This window comes from Boleophthalmus pectinirostris, unplaced genomic scaffold (genome assembly GCF_026225935.1).
Source record: "Boleophthalmus pectinirostris isolate CB_2022bp ecotype Guang Dong unplaced genomic scaffold, ASM2622593v1 HiC_scaffold_4, whole genome shotgun sequence".
In the NCBI taxonomy this organism is placed as follows: Eukaryota; Metazoa; Chordata; class Actinopteri; order Gobiiformes; family Gobiidae; genus Boleophthalmus; species Boleophthalmus pectinirostris.
This window is the reverse complement of record NW_026571353.1, coordinates 13969447-13976659: the sequence shown is the minus strand read 5'-3', so window position 1 is coordinate 13976659 and position 7213 is coordinate 13969447.

The window sequence follows — 7213 nt, the reverse complement described above, 5'->3', positions numbered from 1 at the left end:
GAGCAGACATCAAAGATCAATACAGCCATTATGGCATTTCACTCCTCGCGTTGAGCAATGACCTCCAGCAAACCAGGAAATGTGGAGACTTTTGAGCGAAGCGTCTGACAGAGAGAAGGTTCAGAATATATCTTGACTGGTAAATTAATCGGACTATTAAAGGTGTATTGTGTAACATTTCTGGTTCAGGGTCCGCTACCTACTTGTCCTCATGGTGATGTTCTTGCTTTGCCTGGAATGTTCCATGGAATGACATTTCTATTGCTCAAAAATACTATAATTCCTTCTCTGAATCTCTCCACAGATCTAATTTGGCCCATGACATAATTATATTTGGCCCGATCATATCAAATATGTATTAGAGCTGGCCCATCGACAGATAGGCTAGAGACATTATTTATTTAAATTTGTGTTATTAGTTTATATTTTGCTTGTTCTGGTTTCAGTGTTTAAGCAAAACTATTATTAAACATTGATTTTAATAAGAAAAGGTTTAACATTACATATCTCAAAAGAAGAGAAAACATGCAGATGTTGTTGAAATTTTTCTATAAATATTTAGTTTTGCCCACGACTTAATCCTAGTTTTTAATTTTGGCCTTCTGTGAATTTGAGTTTGACACCCCTGGTCTAGACAAAGGAATAACATTTCCATGAACACCTTTAAAGTGTGTATGACAGATTTTTAGGATTCTGTAATGTTGTCTTTATTTGGTAGGACTATCAGTATTGTATTGTAACATAAATGATTATGCAAGAAGCGATTTACCTAACATTTTAATTGTTTTGAATTCATTTTTGTTTTTTTGCAAAGTTATATGCTTCTAAAGGTGTAAAATCAAATTCAAAAGCTATGCACAGTATGAATTAATTGTTTGTCATTGCAGGTAAATCACAGTTGGACCAAAACTAAACCTGGATAAGAACAGGACCAGTCCAATTTCTGACTGAAACAAAGCCACTGAATGAGCCCTAAGAGTATGAATACACAACTTTACACTAAACCAAACTGAACCACCCGTGTGCTTTAAAACACTCTCACTTCGCCTCTTTTCCTTGAAGGTTTCTGAAAAGTACCAAGAAATACCGAGCCCATTTTGCCTGGCTGGATTTCAAACAATGTTAGTATTTCACGCTGACATTTAACTTGACATTTATCCACATCAAACTCTTAACCCAATATATTTGACTAAAACACGGGTCACATTGTTAATTTTACCCTGAATGATGCCTGTAATAAAAAGCCTACTGCCTTTTACAAGAGCTGCCAATAAATCCAGCAAGCTCTTTACTCACAGCGCTCTGGGCCCATCTTTTCTGTTTGATTAAACTTTGCTCCCCATGGTATAAAATATCCAAAGGCACTTAGATTTCAAACCTGCTCTGCTCCATTATTGACACCGCACTAACCCGAATATCAGCTGGAATGAATGAACTTCACTTTTTCACTTTTGGACTTTGATTTGACTTTGAGAAATAAACTCCTTGGAGCTTAATTGAACTGAAAGTGGTTTTGGACATGTTTACGAATGACTTAATGTGGTGGGATTATCACTATGGTAAATATAAATGGTAGTTTTACACAAATCAAGAAACAATTTGTGAAGAAAAGTTGAAAAATATGTAAAAAATTACAGGAAAGAGAGAGTTCTAAACACACTGATGAAACATTACAGGCAGACAGTGTTGGGGAGTAACAGATTACTTGTACCAGAGCTACGTAATCAGAGTACAAATTATGAGTAATTGTATTCAGTTACAGTTACTTTTTCAATGAGTGGTAATTGGATTACAGTTACTTTGTTGAAATAAATGGATTACACGGCGGTATTTTCCTGTTTTCACATTTTGGGCTAAACCAGGACTAAACCAGGACTAAATCAGGACTAAACCAGGACTAAATCAGGATTAAAATCAGGTCTAAACTAGATCTAAACCAGGTCTAAACAGGTCTGAACAGGTCTAAACCAGGTCTAAACCAGGGCTAAACCAGGACTAAAACCAGGACTAAACCAGAACTAAACCAGGTCTAAACCAGGACTAAAACACAATTAAAACACGATTTAACAGGACCAAACCATGCTGTGTGTCTCCTCCTCTTCTATCAATAATATTTTTAATACAGTTAAGTAAAGACTGGGATTTTTATTTTCTTTTATCAGACAAAACTTCTTATGTGAAGATTTCCTCGTCTTTGCTTCTCTACAGCAAATCAAGTAATCCAAAGTATTCAGATTACGTTACTCACTTTAAGTAATTTAATGGATTCCGTTACCAACTACATTTTGGGGTATGTAATCTGTAATTTGTAGCGGAATACATTTTAAAAGTCACCTTCCCAACACTGCAGGCAGAGCAATGACATATCCATAGAAAACAAGCAGGTGATGGACCCCCAACCAAAAAGTTATATATCATATCTTTAAACATTAATTCAACAAAATAAAGTCTTTTCTTATATTTGTATTTGTCAGCTCATAATTTCTCTGTACATTAGAGGAGTTTTTCTAGGTAATAGCTATGAATACCCAAGTGTGATGTCATGATTTCCAACCAAGAAGTTTAATTTTAAACCAACAAAATGCTTAAACTTTTTCACTGTTTTTGGACTTTGATTTGACTTTGAGAGATAAACTCCTTGGAGATAAATTGAACTGAAGGTGGTTTCGGACATGTTTACAAATGACGATGGCGACGCATAAGGCTGAGCTCATTCTAAGTCTTCCAGCCTATAAATAATTGTCTGCAGTCTCAACATGAAACAAGCAGCTGTTGTTTGAAGTGCTGCCTCTGCAATACAGCTAAATGGCTTTCAGAGACCACAAGAGGAAGTAAGACCTGGTAAAGCTACATTGCTCAATTTTACTACATGTTACAACTTGATTGGTTAATTTTATTACTTGTCTCCATGGGGATGCTTTGACTGCAATGTCCAGTTATGTGACATTAAATGTATCTGCATATTGCCATAGAGACAAGTAGACCAAGCTTTAGGTCAGATCTATGGAGAGGAACCTTGATTGCTTTTTGAGGTAGTTTTGAGTGTTAAAAACACTCGTAAATGATAAATAAGTTAATGCCATACTGTGGAATATTCCAGTCAAAGCAATAATAGCTCCATGGACACAAGTGGATATCAAACACAATGACCCACCATCACCAAAAAGCTACATTGTGTACCTTTAAGTAATTGCAATAGTATATGCTTTGTTATATCATGTAGTGTAGTTTTTATTATTACTTTTTTTTTTTTTCTTTTCTATATTATAAGGATGTAACAATAACTGAAATATCGTGATACTGTATCGTCAAAGTTCTCACAATAATATCGTGGACCATCACAATATATCAAATTACAAGTCTCTTTGCTTAAATTAAGAGTTATGGTGCAGCAATAGCTAAAAAAAAAAAAAAAAAGACTGGGAACTACATAGACCATAATCCTTTGCTCCATTTCAATGTAGACTACATGAAGAAGTAACAGTTCTAAGCACTTTTAAGTCTTAGTTTTTTGGATTAAATTTTGTCAAGGCATTTTAAGAAGAAAAAGTATAATATTAATAGTTTTGTTAGCCTCTACAAAATATCACAATAATTGTACTGTGAGATGTATATCATGAAAATATCTTACAGAGAGATTTGGATATTGTTACATCCCTAATCATGAGCCTCCCCGCCATATCGTGAGCTTTCCCATGATATCACAATAAATATCGTAACATGAGGTTCATACCGTGACGATATCGTATCGTGAGACTTGGATATCTTTACACCCTTACTGTATTATAATGCTGTTTCATCATTAAAAACATACATAGAGTTTTGTTTTGTTTCATTCACATGAGTTCTTCTATCAAATGGGAGTGCGCCACTGTGTTTTTAAACTCCATGTACCTTCACTAGAATAATTTTGATCATATCAGCCCTGAAATTGTCGATCTCTACAGAACAAAAGCTAAAAGGTAAAACTACAACTACATGATATCACAAGGTAGAACAGAGCATTTTGAGCTTTGGAGATGAAGACAGACTAATAATAAAAGATTACTCAAATGAAACAAAACACAATTGGCATGTTTTTGATGAGATAACAACATTCTAACATGGCTTAAAGCGCACAAGAATCCATTTTGTGTAATACAGGACCTTTAAAACATTTATTTTACTTTTTTCAGTTTTAGTTTTAGTTGTATGAAGAGTGAAGATGAATGCATCTGTTAAGTATACACAGTCACAACCTATTTGCTCCACTTTAACACCATGTCAAAAGATATCTTCCATTTAGTGTGCCAAGAGATGTGAAATGATGCTTACATTCATGTAGCAGCCCATGGTTTTCCCGAGAGAGAGTTTGTAGCTTGAGGCCCCAGAGTGTGTATCACAAATTGGCACCAAACTACTGAATTAGTCCATGGTGAGGCAGTCCAAAACCCTATAGGCTACAGCCATGCACTTCTGCTTTTCCTCGGTGACAGAAAGATCAGCAAATGATGATGTCTCAGTCAGTATTCTGCTCCACTGTACTCTGCTGGGACTAAATAGGGACATTGATGGTTTCTATGTACAAAAGTGTTGCATCTTATTTAATAACTGTTAGCAAATAGCATCAATTTATCTGTCAGAAGGACAATTTTACAGACTGCAGTTGTGCTGCTGTCAAAACACAAGCTGATATAACATGCATATTTTCTCATAAATAACACTAACTCGCTACACTGAATTTTAAGCAGTGTTGGGAAAGTACTAAGGCTTAGGAAGAAATCTGTTCGCAAAGGTTGGATAAATATATTGGAATAAGATGATGTAGTAAAGAGCGTGTATCAGCTCAAAAGGACATGTCCAAATTAAACAAAACACAACTCCAGGTTTGAGGGGACAATATTTTGACGTCATGGTTAAAAGTTTCCAAAGTCAGATTTGCATAAAATGGTTGTAAAAAAAACTATTTATTTTTGTGAGTGGGGGCACCTCTTCACAAATCTGCCCTACTTGTTTCCATGGAGAGATACGTTTAATCCCATAGAGTGGAACATATAGGCAAAGCAATAATAGCTCCTTGGAGACAAGCAGACCTTCCATGGGAAAAGCGTGTCTTTGTAGGTGCACTGTGTGGTGCACTGTGTGTCTCCATGGAGATGTTATTTCTTTACCAGATGGTTTCCACGAAGTGAAACCGGCTGATGAATCAGGCTAATTAAACATAACTCTCTTAGATTTATTAAAATTACATATGTTTCAAGCTCAAAATACCATAGAAAACATGAATTCTTAATATGCAGGTTTGCCTCTCCATAGATCTGAACATTAACCTGTCTCCATATCTCCATGGAGACAAGAAGGTGTCAGACCCTCCACCAGAAAAGTTACGCAGTGCACCTTTAAGCAACATCTAATAATACACAAAAGCATCATTATTACAAATATATGGAATTCTTTTTTATAATATGTTCTAAAATGTGAATGCTACAGTTTACAATGTACAAAAGTGTCAAAGTATTTGTCAGAAAAAAATGTGATTAGACTTTTTCCTCAAAATATGCAGCTCTATTGACTAGTCTGTCAAAATCTGTAAACTGAATTTCAACTCGACTCAACTTGTTCAAACTTCTTTGCAACATCACCATTTCTGTTATCCTTCTCAAAATAGCTTCAGAGAGATATCCATAGTGCTCTTATTTCTTACAATTTTGTCTTACCTGCTGCATCTCCACTCATACAAAACATTATTACATTCAAACCAATGCATTTTCTCCTGTGCCATTGGAGGATTCGTGTGTCTGTACAGCTGTCTACTGTGCTAGTGCGAAACCCACTCTATTGATCTGTGCGCTGCTATATTCTTTACAAAAGGTACCTCGGCTCGCTTGAGAGAAGACTTTTCTTTATTTCACATTCCTGCGTTTGTGGTTCTGCTATCTCAATGAAATATGACCCTCAAAGCAGCCTTGACCGCACAGACGTCAAATGAAGGGTTATCTTGAAAAGAATAAAAAACAGTGTTAAGATCATAAAACATGGCTTTGGTTAAGTTGGTACACAGATAGGGTTAAGTATTTCATAGTGTTTGGCTGGAAGGTATAGGAGCTAGAGACTGCGGATTAAGCCCACAGCAAATTGTAGCATGGGAGAAACGGCTAATCTCCCCCCTTCACTCTCCCCATACCTGCCCCCTCTGTAACACTGGTGCTCACGCATACTACTACTCTATTTAATCTGCTTACTGAATGAGTTTTTTAATCTGTTCAAACAAAGAAGTGTATTCACAGTGGTCAAAGGTTAGAGAAACATGGAAGTGACACCAGCTCAGGTTCCCATTTTTGTACAAAATTTATATAGACTTATTTTAAAAGTGCATTGTGTAACTTTTCTGTGGGAGGGTCTGTCTTTTTTTTTTTTTTTTTTCCCTGGAATGTTTCATGATATGATATTAAACCTTTCTATCATCATGGAGCCCAGTTCAGACCAACTTACAGGTTAGATCTGTGGAGAGGCAATCCTGCTCACAGTCAAAATGGCTGTTTTAGTAGGTATTTTTGAGCAGTAAAACAACCTGTAACTGAATAAATGTAAGGTAGAGCTGTGTAATATCATAATGTGGGATATTCCAGGCAGAGCAATGGCATCTCCATGGAAGCAAGCAAGTGGCAGACTCCCTACCAAAAAGTTACATGTTGCACCTTTAAAGTACAAAATTGTTTAAAATACTATGCTATAAAAAACATAAAGTAAAATGTCTTGCAATATTTAGTGCAGTTCATTGCAGAATTATTGATGTTACATTCAACTTTATTACTTACTTTATTACTTACTTTAACACTTTAACAAAAATAATCTACATTTAATTAAGAGTGTGATGGATGAAAAAGATATAAAAGTGACTGGCGGTGGTCGAAGGGGCCAATTTGGCAGCCTGCCCTGGGGCAGCTGTGGCAACATTGTAACTGAGTATGGAATAAATTAATTATGCACAAAATTGTAAAGCAACTTTGAGCATTATGAATAAAGTAAATCACTCCTATATTTTTTGTAGCTTCATTGTTTTCATCAAATCAAACAAGATGTCATTGTTTCAACTTTAGTTATGCTAATCTGTTCTAAATTTGCATAACAGTTTCATTTTTATGTGTACTTTTCAGCCAAAATGAAGCGAATTTAACTGTAAAACAAAACTTGTACTGCAGTGAATATTTGGATGTGGCTGTGGTTGCTTTCT